The sequence below is a fragment of the Notamacropus eugenii genome, chromosome 1, assembly GCF_028372415.1.
Source record: "Notamacropus eugenii isolate mMacEug1 chromosome 1, mMacEug1.pri_v2, whole genome shotgun sequence".
In the NCBI taxonomy this organism is placed as follows: Eukaryota; Metazoa; Chordata; class Mammalia; order Diprotodontia; family Macropodidae; genus Notamacropus; species Notamacropus eugenii.
The window spans coordinates 662,450,675-662,472,274 of NC_092872.1; the positions used below are offsets into that span (position 1 = coordinate 662,450,675).

The window sequence follows — 21,600 nt, forward strand, 5'->3', positions numbered from 1 at the left end:
TCTACAGTCATATGAAAAAATGCTCTAAATCACTATTGACTAGAGAGATACAAATAAAAACAACTCTGAGGTACCACATCATGCCTATCAAATTGGCTAACATGACAAAACAGGAAGATGACAAATGTGGGAGAAGATGTGGGAGAGTTGGAACACTAATTAATTGTTGATGGAGCTATGAGCTGATCCAATCATTTCGGAGAGCAATTTGGAACTATGCCCAAAGGGATACAAAAATGTGCATACCCTTTGACCTAGCAATATTGCTTCTGGGACTGTATCACAAAGAAATCATAAAAATGCAAAAGGGTCCTACATGTGCAAAAATATTTATAGTAGCTCTCTTTGTGGAGGAAAAGAACTGGAAATTGAGGAGATGCCCATCACTTGGGGAATGGCTGAACAAGTTGTGGTATATGAATGTAATGGAATACTATTGTGCTATAAGAAACGATGAACAGGAAAACTTCAGAGAGGCTTGGAAAGACTTATATGAACTGATGCTGAGTGAAAGGAGCAGAACCAGGAGAACTTTGTACACAGCAACAACCATAGCATGTGAGGAATTTTTTGGTAGGCAGTCCTTTACAACATTGCAAGGACCTAAAAATTTTCCAATGAACTCTTGAGGCAAAATACCTCCCACATCCTGAGAAATAGCTCTGGAACTGGATCTCAGAATAACGCAGACTATTTTCTTTTGTATTGTTTTTTTTTTTTTTATGGTTTCTCCTATTCACTTTAATTCTTCTATTCAACATGACTAAGGGGAAAATGAATTTAATAGGAATGTATATAAGACTGCATGCTCTCTCAGGAAGGGAAGGGGAGGGAGGGGAAAAAATCTAAGACATATAGAAGTGATTGTAAAACACTGAAAACAAATAAAATAATTTTTAAAAAATGACAGAGTTCTCCAATAGCTTATTAGACATCTCTTGGAAGGTAAACACCTTTAGGGGCTTCAGAATGAGCAATCCCTTTCTCATCATACCAATTATAATGAATATCCCTCTTCATTCCAGCCCCTTTCTCAGAGGCATGCAGTCCTCCATATTCCCTTTCTTCCCTTAGAAGTACTTTATTGAGGAAATTTCCATCTAGAAGGCCAGTGCCCTAACTCTTGAATTTGGGGACTCTCAAACTTGAGATTAGCTATAATGCCACTGGGGATAAATCAAAGAAATTTTCTGTGTTTTCTCTGCAAGCACTTATGCCTCCCCTCCATGGGAAGGTACCATATTGATGGCAGTAAATAAAGAGCCACACCTTTAATTTTGTCAAATTCATTGTTGAACACATCCAATTGATAGCAGACTCTCTTGCTTTACTCCCCCTCCCCCTTTATCACTGTATCTTTCCCTACTCAGAAACTTTTGGGCATTTCTCCTTGCATCAGGATACAGTATATACTCAGTCTGGCATTCAAGACCCTTTAAAATCTGGGTCCAAACTACTTTTCTTCAATCTTATTTTCTAATTTTCCCTAACATCTATGATTCCTGAACACAGGTTTCCTGACTCAAAGCCAATTATCCCTCTCTACCATGCCAGGCAATTTCTCAAGATACTAAGAAAGGTGACAAAGACAAACTGGTGCCTCTGTGGAAAACTATGGCCTGTTCTGTTTGACTTAATGCCCTTTATGACCTGGGCCTCCAACCTATCTTTCCAACTTAATTATTTATTACTCCCCTTCCTATACTCTTCAGTCTAATCCAACTAGTCTTCTTTTAGTTCTTCACACAAGGCATTCTATCTCCCTCAGGGCAGTTAGGTGGCGCAGTGGATGGAGAGCCAGGCCTAGAGTCAGAAAGACCTGAGTTCAAATCTGGCCTCAGATACTTCCCAGCTGTTTGAGTCACTTAACCTTTGCTTACCTCAGTTTCCTCATCTGTAAAATAGGGGTCATAATAGCACCTACCTCCCAGAATTGTTGTGAAGTTCAAATGAAACCAAATTTGGTTCAAATTTGTAAAGCGCTTAGCAGAGTGTCTGGCACAAGGAAAGTACTATATAGATGTGCTATTATGATGATTATTATATACCTGTATGTGTATATATACATATACATATATTTTTCATTGTTTGTTGTTGTTCAGTCATTCAGTTATATCTGACTCTACATGACCTCATGGACTTCTGTCTATAGGACTTTCTTGGCAAAGATACTGGAGGGGTTTGCCATTTCCTTCTCCAGTGTGCCCCATTTTATGGATGAGGAACTGAGGCAAAGAAGGGTTAAATGACTTGCCCAAGGTCACATAGCTAGTAAGTATCTAAGGCTGGATTTGAATTCAGATCTTCCTGACTTCAAGCCCAGTGTGCTATTCACTGAACCATCATACATGTGTATTTGTATGTATGTGTGCATGTATATACCCATATATATATATACACACATATACGTACATATTAATACATAATACATTAATACATAATACATTAATGCATACGCTTTTATTGAAACTGGTCTACATCTCTTGTCCAGGCTTAAAGTGTAGTATGGCCACTAACTGGTCCAGTCCCACTAGTGATTATCATGGAAGTTTTGATCTGGTCCATTTCCAACCTGGGACAGTTTGGCCCACCTTAAGCAGCCTGTAGACCCCCAGCTAAGGGAGTTAGACTTAGGGCAGACACCTGATTGACTCTAATCCTATGGAAACTTAGAACTCCTGAGCTTAAGTGATCCACTAGCCTCCTCTCAACCTCCCTAGTAGCAAAGATTAAAGGTGTTTGTCACCATGCCTTACTCCTTACACAAAAGTGGGTATATGCTACAGTGAAATGTAAATGGCCATTGAGGAATTAAGTGAATTAAATTAATAACAAAAATTAGAACTCACAATATTGACATCATATAATAAGGAATTATCATAAACCCTGAAATTCTAAGTTTTTCCAGACATTTGTTAAAAAAATTCATGGGCATCAAGGTTGGGATTATGTGCATCTTCTCCTATTGCTGCCACTCTTAATGCCTGGTCTAGGGCTGGAGAAGAGGGATTTATGAGCTAAGCTCAAATTAGTGACATGATGTGATGCTGTCCAGAATGTGGAATCTCCTTCTCTGTACTGTGTACAGTTGTCCAATATACTGCCCCCCACTCCAATATATACTATAATGGTATATGTGTATATACATATATATGTAGACTTAGACATATATAGATATGTGTATATCCATACATGTCTATATACCATATGTAGTATGTATATATGTGTGTATGTGTATATATGGTATGTGTGCCTGGGTATGTTTGTTGGTGTGTGTTGCAGCAGGACAAGAATAGATATCTCTAGAGTGTCTTCTTCCACCCTTCTTCCAGGAAGACTGATTCCTGCCAGAAGAGTAAGGGGTAGAGGCAGAGGCTGACTACTCTGCCTTCCTCAGAGAGATAGGATAATGAGCTAGAACCTGTTCACTCAAGTCTTGTTACTCTGGGGGAAGTAATTTTTAGGTTCAAAATACTTTCATAATAGCTATTCCTTAATGGGAAAGGAAAGCTCCAAGCTATGTATTGTTGACCTGAAAGTTTGATTGTGTGTGTGTGTTTGTCCTTCGTTGCCAAAGAAGACCATGCCATCAGAAAAATAATGACATGACTTGCACATGACTTCGTTTTTGAGTGAAGGAGGGCTGTGCAGGTCACCAGCCTCACTTCTCCTCCAGAGTCATCTGAATCCAGTGACCAGATATTCATCAGGATGACTGGAAGTGACCCAGGATGAGACAATTGGGGTTAAGTGACTTGCCCAAGGTCACACAGCTAGTGAGTATCAAGTGTCTGAGATCTGAACTCAAGTCCTGACTCCTGCACTGGTGTTCTATCGACTGCACCACCTAGCTGCCCCAGCAAGTTTGGTTAAAGAAATGACAACACGCTACATGCATACATTTTTATTATTCATTCCCCCTAAAGTAATGGTTACATAGTACTATGGAGCCAGATATTATCTGACTGCTGATACAAAAATTGACCAGGCTTAAATCTTGTTTTAGGACAAAGAAGGTGTTCTGTGTCTTTCAGATTTACAGTCTCCATGAGTGATTAACTAGACCATTAGAAAGGAATTTCTTAATTGCATATGCTGTTAATACAATAAGGTAACAGAGTTTGACAAAGTTTCAATTGAAATTCCCACCCAAGATGTCTATGTTTTCTTTACCATTAACATGCCATAACATAGTATATGTCCACAAAGTATTAAGATATGGGAAATATCCCATTATTCAGAAAAATTGTTTTAGTTTAAAAGTCTCTTAAGGAATGTTAAGTCAGCCCTATCTGGCTTTTGTTGACATAGGAAGAGGCATTTTCTGAGTTTGTTTCAGAGAGAACAAAGAGATTATTCCAAAATTTATATTAAATATTATCAGTATGCAAGGCTTGACTCCCTTTCCAGCAAATACCAGTTCCACAATGAACACATATATGGCAAATAGCAAATAAATGCATTTATCCAAATTGGTAGCAAAACAGGAATCAAAGGAAGTGTACATAGGAGAATATATACCAATTACAGAGTGAAGGAGTTCTGTTGCGAGTAACTCAGCTCAAGTGAGAGAGAGGGAGAGAGAGAGAGAGAGAGAGAGAGAGAGAGGAGAGAGAGAGAGAGAGAGAGAGAGAGAGAGAGAGAGAGAGAGAGAGTCCTAGATCTCACTCAAGGGGAAATTCTCCTTCTTGCCTAGTATAGAAAACTAGGAATAGGGACAAAATCAAAGTGCCAGATACTCCACATATTGGCTTCTTTCCAGCCTTCTCTTTCATAGATCTGAAGAAAGTCTTGAATGGTGAATCTTCTCTCTTGATGCTGGAAGCCAGAAGAGCAGAATCCTATTAGATTATGAGCTCCTTAGGGGAAGGAACTATCTTTGTCTTTATATTCTCAGTGCCTGACACCTAATAGGTACTTAAAAAATGTTAATTGATTGATTGATTGATCTGTCCTCTCTCCAGCTCCCCTCATTCAGGCATGGAGTAGCAAGCAATCAGTCTCCACCAGTGAGGATGGTTCCTTGCAACTGGCCCTTTGATCCAAGGTTTGTATACACAGACACACATATTTATACTGTATAGATACGTATTTATGCATTTGTACATATGTAAGTACTATCTCTCTGTCTAATCTCAGAATCTGCTTAACTACTGTCCTATTTGTAGGGCATTTGGATTGTTTCCAGCTCCACTCCCCCCCTCCCCCTTTGTTTATTGCTACTCTTATTTTGATCACTTCTGGTTAATTTTTCTCCTCCCTGATAACTTCCTCCTAATGCCTCTTCTCAATTCTTTAGGTAAAGATTGAATGTATTATATTTCCTTTTTTCTGTTTTTAAAAAATTTTTTCTTTCTATTTTTTTCTCTTTTCTATCTCCCCACCCTCCATTGGACATGTACAGCTGACATGTCAGTCAATCCTGCTGGAATTCTGGGGGCTGGCTTCTGGCCATGTATGACTTATTGCCAAGAATCCCCTGATTGTTTGCTGATCTGGAAGAGCTAATGCCACATCTGGTAGAAGAAGAGGTAGTTTCCAGCTAGTGACTCCTCTTGGATGGAAGCTTCCAAGTGACTAGATGTGATCTCAAGGAGGGGTGAAAGACAGTTCTCTATCCCAATATAATGGCGATTTGGGCCACAATTCCCCATATGGAGCAAATACTCCACTATTTGGGCTTATCCTGGGACGCCTGCTTGCTTTTGCTTCTTTTGTATGTTTTCTTCTTCTAGAATTGTCCTCATGAACACTGAAAGCTCTGCATCTTCTACCAGCAAGCTGGTGACAGTGGCAAATCCCCCACCCCCACTAAAGCAGCAGTGGCTGATGGCACTGGAGGAAAGATTTACATTTGGATGGTTCAATCAATACAGAAAGGCCACCAAAAAGAAAATTAAGATGAGCAGTGTGATTGGACAATGTCCAATGCAGAGGTGAATGTGAAAAGACTAATTAGCAGAATTGCCAAATCCTGTTATTTCTTAATGAGGTCTAACTAACAGCCTTCCATTAGATCACAGTGGTAGTTATAAGTTACTAAATTCTATTCTAAACATTCTGTAATGCTTACTATGATTCTTTTATGCTTTGCATTCCTTTTTCTGTGCGTGTGTATGTATTGGATAAATGAACTTTTATATACCTAATTCATGTTTGTATATTGCGTATTTTCCGTACTTTCCTCCTTGCTAAGCAGTGCCATAGTCTTCCAGTTCTATTCACATAATCAACAACTTTCCCCAGGATTCTGGGGAAGGGGGACAGTGTGTGAATACGCAAATGAATTTTGAGAATGGGGAGCCTAATTTATCTATTAAGAAATCTGGCTTCTTCATACCTGAATCTGGGCAAACGACGATGGCTAGGTAAAGGCCAGGTATTGGTGCCTCTAGCATCTATGCTAGATTTACATTCAAAGCAATAAAGTTCATTCTAGGTGCTCTTTGCTATGCAACTTGACAGGATGTCATTTTTGTATTTTCACTGCTGAAAAGAAATTCTCCTGTGTTCTGACCTATGTCTCTGACCTAGGAGTTACTTATGACAATGCTTTTTGAAACTTACGTGTTTGGAGATGTTGCTTACTTCTAATTATATTGTACTGTGCCCTGAGACCGTGACGTGTGTATATACATACATATATCTGTATCTTCAGCCTTTTTGTGTCGATCAAATATATTTTCATGTCCCAAGAGATGTTTTTTCTTCCCCCTAATTGATCAATATGTAATTGAATACAACATGTCTTCTTGTCCTCCCATTAGGTTTTGTGGTATGTCAGTTAATTCTCCACTTTTATATTTTTAGCTCTATTTTTTTCTTCATTAATTCTGCTATAGCTATATGATCTTGGTCAAATTACTTTTCCTCCCTGGGACTTAGTTGCCTCATCTGCAAAATGAGGGGATTGGAAAGGATAATATCCACATTCCCTTCCGGCTCTAAATCCTATGATACTTTGTCTATTTGACCTATCACTGACAGTAGTGTGGAGATTTCTAGTTATATAATATTATATAATGTTCCTGGCTTATTTTTTCTTGCATTCCTGCCAGCTTTTCTCTAATATATTGCTATGATGGGATTCAGGACATAAAAATTCAACATTATTAAGTTTTTATTGGTCAATGAATCTTTTGCCATAATAAATAGTAAAGGACTATATAAATGGGACATAATCATTGGAACACTAATGTACAGTGACCTTGTTTCTCTCATTCCATGATTTCTGCTACAAAAATCTACCTTATCTTTTTATCCATTCTTTAAAGGTCAACTTCAGTGGCATCTTAAATTGGCCAGAGATTGTATTCCTGACTCTCATTGTTATCTCCTGTTTTACATTGCTTAGATTTTCCCCTGTGTCACCTCCCAGCAAGCCATCCCTTATAATAAGGAATTTAAAAAAAATAAGAGTAGAAAAAAGTTAGTAAAGGTATTATACTCCTGATAGCATCATTTCCACTGGCTTTTGTAGATTTTTGTCTCAAGCCCTTGTTTTTTTTTTCAATGTCTGGGGACTGATCCAAAGCCATCCAAAATCTAAAATCTGAAATTATTATTCCCCCCCGATTTTTTTTTTGCCAACTTATAAAATACTTTGTTTTTAAAGTGGAAAAACCTGATAAGTAGGTATCTTGAGGGTTAGTTTTGAGGCCTGCTTGGAGATGAGACTACATGACCTTTAGGTATTTTTCCTGAGACTATTCTTTCACTTGAGAAAATTGTTTTTCCTATTATTTACTTGTATATTGTTACCTCATTGTTGACCAATCCTCATTTTTCCTGAAGTCCCTATTACAGAGTAGATTTTCTTGGTTTATTTTTTGGATTCCTTATTTTCTCTTGCTTATGATGATATGTAACCCACAGCCAAGCATTCCAAGCTCTGGGCATATATGGACTTGGTCCAATCTTGCGGGTGGCCCTTAAAAGATCATTCTTTCTCTGACTCATTTTATTCCAGTTTCCTCTAGGAAAATCACTAAATATAGTTTGTGTCTGTCTATAGTTTGTCCCAAAGCTATAGGAAACAGGGTCCTCATAACCTGTACAAGCACTCTAGGTAACAAATGCATTTATTTAGTATAGCAGTCTTTATTTCACTTGTAGAGGAATCTTTTAAAAGTACAAAGACTCATAGGAGCCCATGAAAAAATACAGAAAATACATAAATGTATTCATAGTAGCCCATAAAACTCAGTAAAATTGTCTTCTCTCTCTCTCTAGTGAGTGCTACTTTTCTACAGGGTCCTGAAAAATTCTCCAGACACTACCATACTGTATGTTGGACTGAACTTATGGTCTCTGATGGGGGCAATTCTCCGACATTCTACTGAATCTTTCTCTCTCATGCTATGAGAATACCTCAAGGGCTTGGACTCTCTCAGAAATGAAACACATGTGAGACTTCTAAACGGGCAGCCCCTTTTCCACTGGACCTACGCTATCCAATATCTCATGGTAATAGTAGAGAGCAATGTCCAAATCTGTAATTCTTCCGTCTTGGGGCTTTGGGTTCTTTGCCAGTATTCTGTCCAGCACTGGAAGTCAAGCGTTTTATCCTTTTTGCTTTCCTAGAGTCATGGTGCTCAGGATATTCCTCTTCTCTGAATAGAAGGTCAGATCCCCTTTTTCTAGATCTTGGGGTTATTTTTGAGGTAACTCTCAAGACTGGCATTGCCCCCCCCCCAAACCTCCTTTCTCTGGATAGCAGACTGAGATTCCGTGATCACATTGACTAGGAAATCGCTCTTCTCTAGCTAAAAATCCAAATTTTAAGACTCTTTAAAATGTGCCCAAGAGCTCTCTTTCATTTAAGTAGGAGGCTAGAATTAAGGCTTTCACTTTCAGGTCATGTGAGTAGGCACATGTTCTACCCTGGACCATGTGTCTCTTCAAAGGTACCACTGAAAGTCTCTCCAAGAAATCTTTATGTTAGAGTTAACCTGTTCATTTTGACTCTGTCTTCTACCTTTTTAACCCTTGGTCTCTTTTCCTACTGTTGCTCTTCTCTTTTCAAACTCCAACCCTAGATCACTCTTGTCATGTCTTCCTTGAGCTAGTGCAAAAGCCTTGTACTCCATCTCCCTGCCTTGGCTCTCCTCTCTCCAGTCTATCCTCCTCATGACGCCAAACTGATTTTCCTAAAATGTGAGTCTGAGTCATTATTTTCTTGCTCACAAGCTTTAGTGATTCCATGTTGCCTTTAGGATTAAATACAAACTTTTCTTTTTGGCACTGGAAGTGCTTCCCAGTCTGGCTCCAAACCCTCTTTCCACAGCTACATTTTGCACTGTTCCTTAGGTACTCTGTTCAAACGAGACTGGATTACTCGCTGTTTCCCAAATATGACATTCCATCTCCTGACTCCATGTCTTTGCACAAGCTGTCTCCTATTGACAGAATGCTTTTCCTCCTCACCTTCATCTCATGGGATCCCTACACAGCTATGTGATGCAGTGGATAGAGCACTCAGCCTGGAATTAAAAATTAAAAATTCAAATCTGACCTTAGATACTTACTAGCTATGTGACCTTGGGCAAGTCACTTAAGATCTATCTGCTTCATTTACTCAAAAGTAAAATGGAGATCATAATAGCGCCCACCTCCTGGGGCTGTTGTGAGGATCAACCGAGATAATTTTTGTAAGATGACTGGCACGTAGTAGTTGTTTAATAAATGTGTTTCCTGGTTTTCTTCCCCTTCAGCTCAAGTTCTACCTTCTACATGAATCTTTCCTTGATCCCCTCAATTATTTTCTCTTTCCTCCAAAATTACTCGGGTTTTAACTTGCCTATTTGGGGCATTTTCTTATCTATAAGCATATTGTTTCCCCTAATAGAAAGAAACATTTTTCAGAAAAGATGATGTTTCTTTTTTTTTTTTGCCTGTATACCCCCAGTGCCCAGCAAAATGCCTGGCACATAGTAGGTACTTAATGTATGCATAAACAGAAATCTCAATCCAGTATATCATTGTGGTGTGGTGATTGGTTTCTGAAGACCACATAAGGAAAACTCAAGCCTTAGAAGTTTCCAATAAACTGGAGAGGCTTTGATTATGGACCTTCTAGTGGACTGTATGCCTGCTTTCTGAGCACTAGCCTGGCTAATTCCAGGTATGCTCAGTGCCAGGTTGAATGCAGCATGATGAACTATCTAGCCAGACCCACAACTTCTAGAGGTCCCTTGTGAAGTTGAAAAGGGGCTTGGAAGCTGCACATTGTTGAAGGAGCTACCAGTACCAGCTAAATTAAAGAGCCTTGGAGTATAGAAATTATAATGTCTGCCTCTGGGAGTGCATGTATATTTGGAAATTTTCTTTTATGTGTTTTCCTGTGTGTTTATGTATACATGCTTTTCTGTTGGTATATGTCTTGTTTCTGTCACTGAAGTCTTACTTCAATGAGTCCCTGTATTGGAGGGCTGATTCTGCAGGGGGCTCTCAATGGTTATACCATTGGAATACAAGCTCTGACAGGTCCATCCAAGCTGGAGCAGCTTCAAGTATGGGCTTGGCAAAAGACTGCCTATCTGTTGTCTGATGGGTTGTTTCATTCCTCTTCTCTTAAGTCCTTCAATGGTACTTCCATAATCTGATGGACTAATGCTCTCACCAATACTGCTACTCCCTCTAGTGATACAGATCACAAACTACCCTGCGTGATTCTTGTTGGAGGCCTCTTGGAAATCTCACATCATGTATACGCACGCATGTAGGCACATGTGCACACACATGTGCACACAGCAACACATATTTGTAAGTATAAATATACATACGCATGTGTGTATGTGCATATGCACATACACACAATGTATGCATGCATGCATGGGGATGCCTGCTCAATGTGCCTGGTGCCTTCTACTTCCATTTCACATTCCAGGTCTGCTATTACATGATTACCACAGAACATGTAGACAGTCTACTAGTTATTCTGTGCTCTTTGCCTCAGGACTCACCCACTCACTTTCCATTTTAATTCATCTCTGATAATTTACTTTGCTCTTGTTCTCTTGCATAATTCTTAGAATTTAGTGTGTTGAAACTCACTTATGTCCACCATTTACTGCTAGATTGCCTTTTAGGTGAATCTTAAATTCACGTAAAATTCATTTAAGGTTTGCTTTCCATGGTGTGTAGACACATAGAATCATTACAGGAGTATCGTTGCTTAAAAAAGACCTTTGTATTCCAAAGAATTCAAAGAAAGAAGAGGATTCATATGTACAAAAATATTTACAGCAGTTGTTTTTATAGTATCAAAGAACTAGAAACTATGGATTTACTTATTTATAGAAGAGTGGCTATATGAAATATGGTATATGCAAGCAATGGAACATGATTGCAACTTAAGAAATGAAAAAATAAATGGGTTCATGAAAAACTGAGAATTATATGAATTAATGGAGAATGAAATGAAAAGAACTTGAAAAAGAAGTTATACAATAACAAAACCATATAAAGAAAAAGAACTAGGGAAAACTTGGAGAACTTTGAACATTGTAATGACCAAGTGTGATTCCAGAGGAAGGATGATGAAGTATGCTGCCCACATCTTGACAGAGATTCAAGATGTAGAATAAGATATACATTTTTGAGCACAGTCAAAGTGGGAATTTGTTTGCTTGACTGCGCATATTTGTTATAGGTCTTTGTTTTTCTTTTTCCAGTTAGAGGTAGTTTGCTGAAAAGCTAGGAGGGATAAGGATAGGATAGCAAAAAAAAAAAAAAAAAAGAAAAAACAAAACAAAAATAAAATTAAGAGAGTTCCCACCCCATAGGAATGAGACATAACATAAGATAACACACACACACACAAACACACACATCAGTGTAACTTCTGTTCTAGTGTAACAGAGGACTAGTCAATAAGAATTGTATCTTCAGAGTAGGCATAGTATGCTCTACCTATTGCCAAACTAACTAGGGAGGCTTGGTTGACCTCTTCTGGAAATGTTTCCCACATTAGAACCTATATATGCATTGTTTTTGCTCTGCAAACCATGTGAAGAAGATTCTTTCAGCCAGAACTAAGAATGATTACCAAACATCATTAACTGAATGATTCAATCCCTCTTTCTTGAATGGCTGGTTCAAGTGAGGAAGATATTCTGTAAGAGAGAAAGGTGGGAAGAAGGGCCTTGGATCTTCATATTCCCACCCAGGCTGACATGTGGCCTCTGAATAGGTGCCTCTGTTCTTTGCTTCTTTGTATGTGTTCTTTCCTACTCTTAGGAGAAGGTATATTGGATTAGACTTTGACCTTGTGAACTTCAAAAGGTCAGGAGAGCCACTAGAGGTCTGGGGACTAGAGTTGATACCGGTTTTGTGGACATCTGAGCTGGGTGGATCAAAGACATGTAGCAAAGAGTCAACTAAATGGTGCAGTGGATAAAACATTGGGACTGCAGTCAGGAAGATCTGTGACCCTAGACTAGTCATTTAAACTTCAATTTGCCTCAGTTCCTTATCTATAAAATGGGAACACACTGGAGAAGGAATGGCAGACCATTCCAATATCTTTGCCAAGATGTCCATGGGGTCATGACTGAATGACAACAACAAGCAGAGTATGCAACAGTGACTCATTCTTCAGTTATGTTCCATTGAAAAATGAAGGTGGTGGCCAGATGTTTGAGCCCGCTGTCCTCGGGACCAAGGAGATATAGGGGAAAGTGTCCTCTTACATGCTGAAGAGAGGATGGTTTGTATTTCTGTTCCTGCCATACCTTTCTCAAAAGTATCTCTTTTAAAAGGCTAATTGATAATAATTAGATAAATTATACTGGAACAGTAATCACTTGTATTTAACCTTAGAGAGAACAGATCTGAATGGGGGCCTGAGCCAATAATATTAAAAATAAGTGATCTAAATCTCTCAGGATACCCCTAGAACTTCAAAGGCTGAGGTAGCAGTGATACTCTGGGGACCAGAGTCATTAGTGTAGGTAGAAGTCGGGATAAGGATCCTCAGATCATATGAAGGCTACACTAAGAACAGTCAAGTTAACTAGTGTTTAAGTGTTTACTATGTGTTGGGCACTGTACTAAGCCCTGGGATAAAAATAAAGGCAAAAACAGTTCCTGTCCTCAAGGAGCTCATATTGTAATGGGTAAGATAAGCTGTAAAAAATTAGGCACATACAAAATATGTAGAGAGTACTTAGAAGGCAGCCTGAGAGGAGAAAGCATTAACATGGGAAGCAGGGGCTGGAAAAGGAGGTGGGATTTGAGTTGAGTCTTGAAAAAGCCAAAGAAATTAAAAGGTAGAAAGAAGGGGAACAGAGTATTCCAAACACCAGGGACAGACAGTGCAAAGGCAGGGGGATGAGAGATAGAGGATCCTGTCTGAACAACTGAAAATAGGCCAGAATTGCTGGGTCATAGAGTACATGGAGGGGAGTAAAATGTAAGAAAATTGGAATGGTAAGAAGGGACCAGTTTATGAAGAGCTCTGAATATGTAGAGCAGAGGGATTTATGTGTGGTTCTAGGGGTAACAGGGAACCACTGGAACTTAGTGAACAATTGGAATGACATATTTAGACCTACACTTTAGAAAAATCACTTTGACAATTAAGTGGAGTGTGGATTAGTGTGAGGAAAGACTTGAGGCAGGGAGATCACTTAGAAAGATCTTCTAGTAGTCTAAGTGAGACATGATGAAGGTTTAAACTAGGCATATTCCTCTTTCTCCCTGGAATCCATGAGTCCCTCAAATATCTATTAGGTTTTCATTCTTAAATGTTTCCTTGGTTTCTGTTTTGAAAGATATTGTGAAGCTAGAAACAACAAGAGTTGACAACAAATTGCTAATGAGGGGTGAGTAAGGGTGAGGAGTTGAGAATGACACTGAGGTGTCTGGAAAAATGGTGGAATCCTCAACAGTAATAGAGAAGTTCAGAATGGAAGAGTTTTTTTTTTAAGGGAAAGATAGTGAGTTCTGATTTGCACATGTTGAGTTTGAGATGCTTATAAATCATCCAATTTGAGATATTCAAAAGTTAGTTGGTGATATATGACTAGTTCAGATGAGGGACTAGGCTTGGACATATAGATCTGGGAATCATCTGCCTAGAAATTATAACTGAATACCAGGAAAGCTGATGAGATCTCTAAATGAAATAGTAAAGAATGAAAAAAGAAGAAGGCCCAGGACAAAGCCTTTGGGGATATCCACTGTCAGAGTTATGATGTAGACAAAAAACCTGCATAGAGGATGAATTGACTCATAAAATGGAAATGAATAGCAGAGTGGATTAAAATTCAGAATTCTACATTATGTTGTTTACAAGAAACACACTTGAAACAGAGAGCAAACAGAATAAAAATAAGGGGCTGAAGCAGAATCTATTATGTTTCAGCTGAAATAAAAAAGCAGGGGTAGCAATGATGATCTCAGACAAAGTAAAAGCAAAAATATCCCTAATTAAAGGAAATAAATAGGGAAACTTTATTATGCTAAAAATGTACTATAAACCAGGGCTTCTTAAACTTTTTCTACTTACAACCCCTTTTCATATGAGAAATTTTTACATGACTCCAATTACATAGGTATATAAAATAGGTATACAAATATAACACCAATGTGATATTCACAATGCCTGTGGTGGCCACGAATATCCCAGCACAGTTCTGAATCACAAAATAAAACAGACTCTCCACATGGAAGACAAAACCAAAACATTTATTCAGACACCAGGAAACCAAGTCCATCATAGCAACAAAAATCTATACGCAATAACAATGTAGAGAACACCATCCCCAAGCCTTCTCCCTGTTAGGCTTCCCACAAACCACAAGCAGGCTCTCTCTTGAACAAAATCACAAACAGGCTTCCCTTAAACAAAATGCCCTTCTCACACTCACAGCCAGCTGTGGGATTACCTGGGTCCTTTAGTTTTGACTACTGTCATGACTAACACTCTCTGCTCTGCTCTAGCTCCGCCTCTTCCTGTTACACCCATTCAGCAAACTCCTCCCACTACATGCTCAGACTTTTATGTGAATGAGGCAGGTTACATGGGCCTATTAATGAATGAGAAAGGTCTCCCCATTTAAATTACCATTACAACAAATCAAGCATTTACTGATAACAAATCATAAAGAAATTTATTTTAAACACGATTCTTTGATATACATATAATTTTACTATTTATTAAAGATGAAAGCAAATTTGCATACTAAAGAGATGGATGCGCTAGTTTATTTTTACATAAAGAATTAAATCTTAGCAGAATGGTGGATACTGCAGGACATAGAGCATATTCAACGTTTTTCAGAGTTGACAGATATTTTGATTGTATAATCATCAATGCTGTGTTCAGAACCAAGGCTACAGTGAAGTCACATGATGCAACATGGGCAAGCACTGCCAGAAACACCTCAGATGCATTAAGCATTTGATTTTGAATTAATTTTTGGTTGCTGCACATTCAGAAACCTTTTCCTGGTGCCAAATTTTTTGTGACCCCTACATTAAGTTACATGACCACACATGGAGTCTCAACTCACTTTAAGAAGTGCTACTATAGCCAATGAAGTATTATCAATACTAAATATATGTATCAGATGATATAGCTTCCACATTCTTAAAGGAAAAGTTAAATGAGTTACAGGAGGAAATGGGCAATGACACTATACTAGTGGGGGACCTCAACTTTTCCTTCTCAGAACTAGTTAAATCTAACAAAAAAACTAACAAAAAAGAAGTTAAGGAGGTGAATAGAAAATTTAATGGGAGTAAAAAAGAATATGCCTTTTTCTCAGTGGTGCATGGCACCTACACAAAAACTGACCATGTATTAGGGCATTAAAAACCTTGCAACCAAATGTAGAGAAGCAGAAATATGAAATCCTTTTCAGATGCCACAAAATTACACTCAATAAGGGGTCATAGAAACATAAATTTAAAATTAATTAATTAATTTTAAGGAATGACCACTCATTCTTGTTAAAGAACAAATCATAGAAGCAATCAATACTTCAACTGAAGAAAATGATAACAATGAAACAACATACCAAAATTTATGGGATGCAGCCAAAGCAGTACTTAGAGGAAAAATTTTCGAGAAAGAGGTGGTCAAAGAATTGGGCATGCAATTTAAAAAACTAGAAAAACAACAAATTAAATCTCCGATTAAACACCAAATTTAGGAACCCTGATAATCAAAGGAGGAATTAATAAAATTGAAAGTAAAAAAAAAACCAAACAACCCACCATTGAACTAATAAATAAAACCAGCAACTAGATTTATGAAAAAATCCCACAAAATAAAACAGAAAAATCATTGGTTAATTATTTTAAAAAAAGAAAGAAGAAAACCAAATTACCAGTGTTAAAAATGAGAAGGGTGAATTCACCAACAATGAAGACAAAATTAAAGCAATCATTAGGAGCTATTTTGCCCAGTTATATGCCTATGAATATAGCAATCAAAATGTAAGGAATGAATATTTACAAAAATATAAATTACCTAGATTAAGAACAGAGGAAATGGAAAATTTAGACAATCCTGTCTTAGAAAAAGAAATTGAACATCAATGAGCTCTCTAAGAAAAAATCCCCAGGACCAGATACATTCACAAATGAATTCTACCAACTATTTAAAAACTGATTAATTCCAAAACTCTTTGAAAAAATAGGCAAAGAAGGAGTCCTACTATATTTTTTAATAAGGCAAATATGGTGCTCATACCTAGACCAGGAGGGGCAAAAATAGAGAAAGAAAACTATAAACTAGCTTCTCTAATGAATATTATGCAAAAAGTAAATAAAGTATTAGGAAGGAGATTACAGTAATATATCACAATGATAATGCACTATGACCAGGTGGGATTTATATCAGAAATTCAAGGCTGGCTCAATATTAAGAAAACTATCAGCATAATTGACCATATTAGTAACAAAACTAACAGAAATCATATGATTATAGCAATAGATGCAGAAAAAACTTTTGACAAAATACAGCACTCATTCCTTCAAAAAACTGAAAACACCAGAAAACATAGGAATAAATAGGGCTTTCTTTAAAATGATAAGGAGTAGCTTTCTAAAACCACCACCACCAATTATCTGTGATGGGGATAAATCAGAAGCCTTCCCAATAAGATCAGCGGTGAAACAAGGATGCCCATTGTCATCGTCATTATTCAATATTATACTAAAGATTCTGGTTATAGCAATAAGAGAAGAAAAAGGAATGGAAGGAATTCGAAGAGGCAACGAGGAAACAAAACCATCACTCTTTGCCGAACATGTGATGGGGTACTTGGAAAATCCTAGAGAATTAAGTAAAAAATTAATTGAAATAATTAACCACTTTAGCAAGTTGTAGGATATAAAATAAACCCACATAAATTGTTAGCATTTCTACATATTACCAACAAATTTCAGTAGGAAGAGAGAGAGAAATGTCATTTAAAATAATTGTAGACAATATAAAGTACTTGGGAATCTAGTTGTTAAGACAAACCCAGGAACTATATGAACACAAATATAAAATGCTTTTCACACAAATTTAAAAAATATTAATTGCTCATGGGTAGTCTGAGCCAATATAATAAAAATGACAGTTCTGCCTAAATTAATTTATTTGTTCAGTGACATTCCAAGAAAAGTTCCAAAAACTATTTTCCAAAGCTAGAAAAAATAATAATAAAATTTATCTGGAAGAACTAAAGGTCAAGGATATCAAGGGAATCAATTAAAAAAATGAAGAAAGGTGGCTTAGCCATACCATATTTCCAACTATTTTACAAAGTAGTAATCATCCAGTCTGGGTACTGGCTAAGAAAGACAGTGTTGAATCAGTGGAATAGATTACATGCACAATACATAGTAGTAATGACTATAGGAATCCAGAGTTTGACAAACCCAAAGTTCCAAGTAGAAGGTAAGCTTCCTTGAGGGCAGGGAATGTTTCCTTTTTCTTGCCTTTTTATTCTTAGGGCCTGCTAAGTACCTTACAAATATAATTTTTTTATTGTTCAGTTATTTTAGTTTTAGTTGTATCTGAGTCTTTGTGTCCCCTTTTGGGGTCTTCTTGGCAGATACTGGAATGTTTTGACATTTCCTTCCCCAACTCATTTTACTGATGAGGAAACCGAGGCAAACAGAGTCAAGTGACTTGTCTAGGATCACACAGCTAGTAGGTATCTGAGGTCAAATTTGGGCTCAGGTCTTCCTGACTCTAGAACCAGCATAGACCACCTAGCTGCCCTGTTATATATATTACAGTAAGCACTTAATACTTGAATGAAAGTGATTGCCCCACTTGGAGTAAAGGAATAGTGTGGAAAGGAAAGTGGAATTAGTATCAAATACAAGCATTGATGAGTATTACCTATGTCCCAAATTCAATGAAGAATATCAGGGGGATGTTTTGAAATGAGTACAGAATCTGGAGTCAAAAGACCTGGGTTCAAATCCTGGTTTTGTTCTCTGTGACCTTAGGCAAGTCACTTAACTTGTATGGGCTTCAACTTTTCCTCAACTCAAGCAAGGGGCTCCAACTAGATTTGAGTTCTCCAAAATCTGGGAGGCATGTCATGAAGTGATGACCAAAATTACTGGGTATTTTCTGCTATGTGACCATAGCTGCCAAGGAAGTGATGACCAGAAATCCTGATGAGGTGGGCACTGAGACCAGGGCCACAAAGTCTTAAGTGACAGCTGAACCAATGGACCAAATCAATGAATCACTGGGCTTGTCATGGAGGAATTAGGGCAGAGAGGTGCCTAGCACTAGGGGCAGCTAGGTGATATAAGGGGTCCCTTTTTCAACTCTCAAATTGTGTTATTCTGTGTTCTTGCCTCTTTCATTTACTGTGATATTGAGTAAGAACACAGTTCACTTCTATAATATTATTGCTTCCAAAGAACTCTGAATGATGTTTAAGCTAAAAGAGGCAATTTTGATTTTTTAAAGTTTTCCCCCAAATTTATTAATTTATTTGTTATCAGTTTTTAACAATCACTTCCATAAGTTCCAAATTTTCTCCTCCTCCCTCCCCAAGACAGTAGGCAATCTTATATGGGTTCTACATATGTATTCCTATTAAACACATTTTCACATTAGTCATGTTGCATAGAAAAACTGAAACAAATGGGAGAAACCATGAGAGAAAAAAGAAACATAATAAAGGAGAAAACAGTCTGCTTCATTCTGTGTCCTAACTGCATAATTCTTTCTCTGGATATGGATGGAATTTTGCATCATGAGTTCTTAGGAATTATTTTAGGTTCCTGCATTGCTTGTGAAGGGCTAAGTCTATCAAAAGCAGTCCTCGAACACTCTGGCTATTACTGTGTATAATGTTGTCCTGGCTCTGTTCACTTCTCTCAGCATCAGTTCATATAAGTCTTCCAGGTTTTTCTGAAGTCCACCTGTTCATTTCTTTTTTTTGTTTGTTTTTTGAAATTGATTTGTTTTCAGTTTTCTACAATCACTTTCATAACTCTTAGATTTTAAATCCACCTTCTTTCCTCCTCCCTCCCCCTCCCTCCCCAAGATGGCATAGAATCTTATATAGGTTCTACACATGCACTCTTTTTTTTTAAATATTAATTTTATTTTTTCAATGTTATACAATCACTACCATATAACTTAGATTATTTTCCCCCCCTCCCTTCTCGAGATATAGATTCTATATATACATTCCTATTAAATGCATTTTCACTATAGTCATATTGCTACACATACATTCTTAGTAACCACATTTTCACATTAGTCATGTTGCATAGAAGAATCAAAAGGGTGGGCAGAGTCAAGATGGCAGAGTAGAATGATGAACCTGCTCTAGCTCTCCCTCTCATAGCCCATAAAATACCTGTAAAAAAATGACTCTAAACAAATTCTAGAGCAGGAGAAGCCACAAAATGACAGAGTGAAAGAGATTTCCAGCCCAAGAAAGCCTGGAAGGCTGACAGGAAAGTCTATTGCACCAGGCTCCAAGCTGAGTGCAGCCCAGCCTCAGCCCTGTGGTGCAACATGAACAGGACTGGAGCATGCTTCAGGGCGTGAAATCGTAGGCAGGAGCTGCAGTTCCCAGATTTCCCACCCCACAAATGCAAAGACAGCTTCAAAGTTCAGTGAGAAAGCTCTTTCACCTGGATGAGAAGGGCATGCAATCAGCACTGGCATCAGGGCAGTGGCCCTTGCTGAGGCAGCAGTGTCCATTTTAGGAGCCTTCAACCAAAAGACCCTGGGGGAATCCAGCTGCTGATCTGGATCTCAGCCCTGAATGGAGATCCAGGGGTGAGGAGGAGCCTGGTGGAAGGGGTGGAGCTGGTGGAGGCTCCTGAAAGGGAATTCTACTCACAGATCCTGAGGAGAAAAGCTTGTGGTTGCTCCCAGACCAGAGCACAGGACAGGAAAGGAGTAAACTCCTCTCTCTTGATTGTGCCACTTTGGAGAAACTGAGAACTTACAGGTCCCAAGAGTATACCCTCCACTTGACAAAGGACTCAAGTAACTGGCTGGGAAAATGCCCAAAAAAGGGGAAAATAAGATTATAGAAGGTTACTTTCTTGATGAACAGGTATTTTCTTCCATCCTTTCAGATGAGGAAGAACAAAGCATACCATCAGAGGAAGACATAAAAGTCAAGGCTTCTACATCCAAAACCTCCAAAATAAATATGCAATGGTCTCAGGCCATGGAGGAGCTCCAAAAGGATTTTGAAAATCAAGTAAGAGAGGTGGAGGAAAAATTGGGAAGAGAAATGAGAGTGATGAAAGAAAATCATGAAAAGTGAGTCAACAGCTTGCTAAAGGAGACCCCCCCCCCAAAACGCTGAAGAAAATAGCACCTTTAAAAACAGACTAACTCAAATGGCAAAAGATGTTCAATGAGGAGAAGAATACTTTAAAAAGCAGAATTAGCCAAATGGAAAAGGAGGTTTAAAAGCTCACTGAAGAAAATAGATTTTTAAATATTTTTAAAATTTTAAAATTTAAAATTTAAAAAATTTTTAAAAATCTAATTTTAAAAACTAGAATGGAACAGATGGAAGCTAATGACTTTATGAGAAACCAAGAAATTATAAAACAAAACCAAAAGAATGAAAAAATAAAAGACAATGTGAAATACCTTGTTGGAAAAACAACTGACCTGGAAAATAGATCCAGGAGAGATGATTTAAAAGTTATGGGACTACCTGAAAGTCATGATCAAAAAAAGAGCCCAGACATCATCTTTCATGAAATTATCAGGAAAACTGCCCTGATATTCTAGAACCAGAGGGTAAAATAAATATTGAAAGAATCTACCAATCACCTCCTGAAAGAGATCTGAAAAGAAAAACTCCTAGTAATACTGTAGCCAAATTCCAGAGTTCCCAGGTCAAGGAGAAAATATTGTAAGCATCCAGAAAGAAATAATTTAAGTATTATGAAAATACAATCAGGATAATACAAGATCTTACAGCTTCTACATTAAGGGATAGAAGAACTTGGAATATGATATTCCAGAAGCTAAAGGAACTAGGATTAAAATCAAGAATGACTTACCCAGCAAAACTGAATATAATACTTCAGGGGAAAAAAATGATCATTCAATAAAATAGAGGACTTTTAAGCATTCTTGATGAAAAG

At 37.7% G+C, this 21,600-nt stretch overlaps 1 long non-coding RNA gene across 1 annotated transcript in view; it reads left to right on the forward strand.

Moving 5' to 3' along the window:
- The window catches only part of LOC140521055 (uncharacterized), an 84,911-nt gene extending 64,704 nt beyond the window's left edge, over positions 1–20,207 (forward strand). The window contains exons 2-3 of the long non-coding RNA XR_011972770.1: positions 4,965–5,047; positions 5,405–20,207. This is a non-coding gene — a long non-coding RNA (uncharacterized lncRNA). The remainder of the gene's footprint in view (positions 1–4,964; positions 5,048–5,404) is intronic.
- Positions 20,208–21,600: the final 1,393 nt, after the last annotated feature.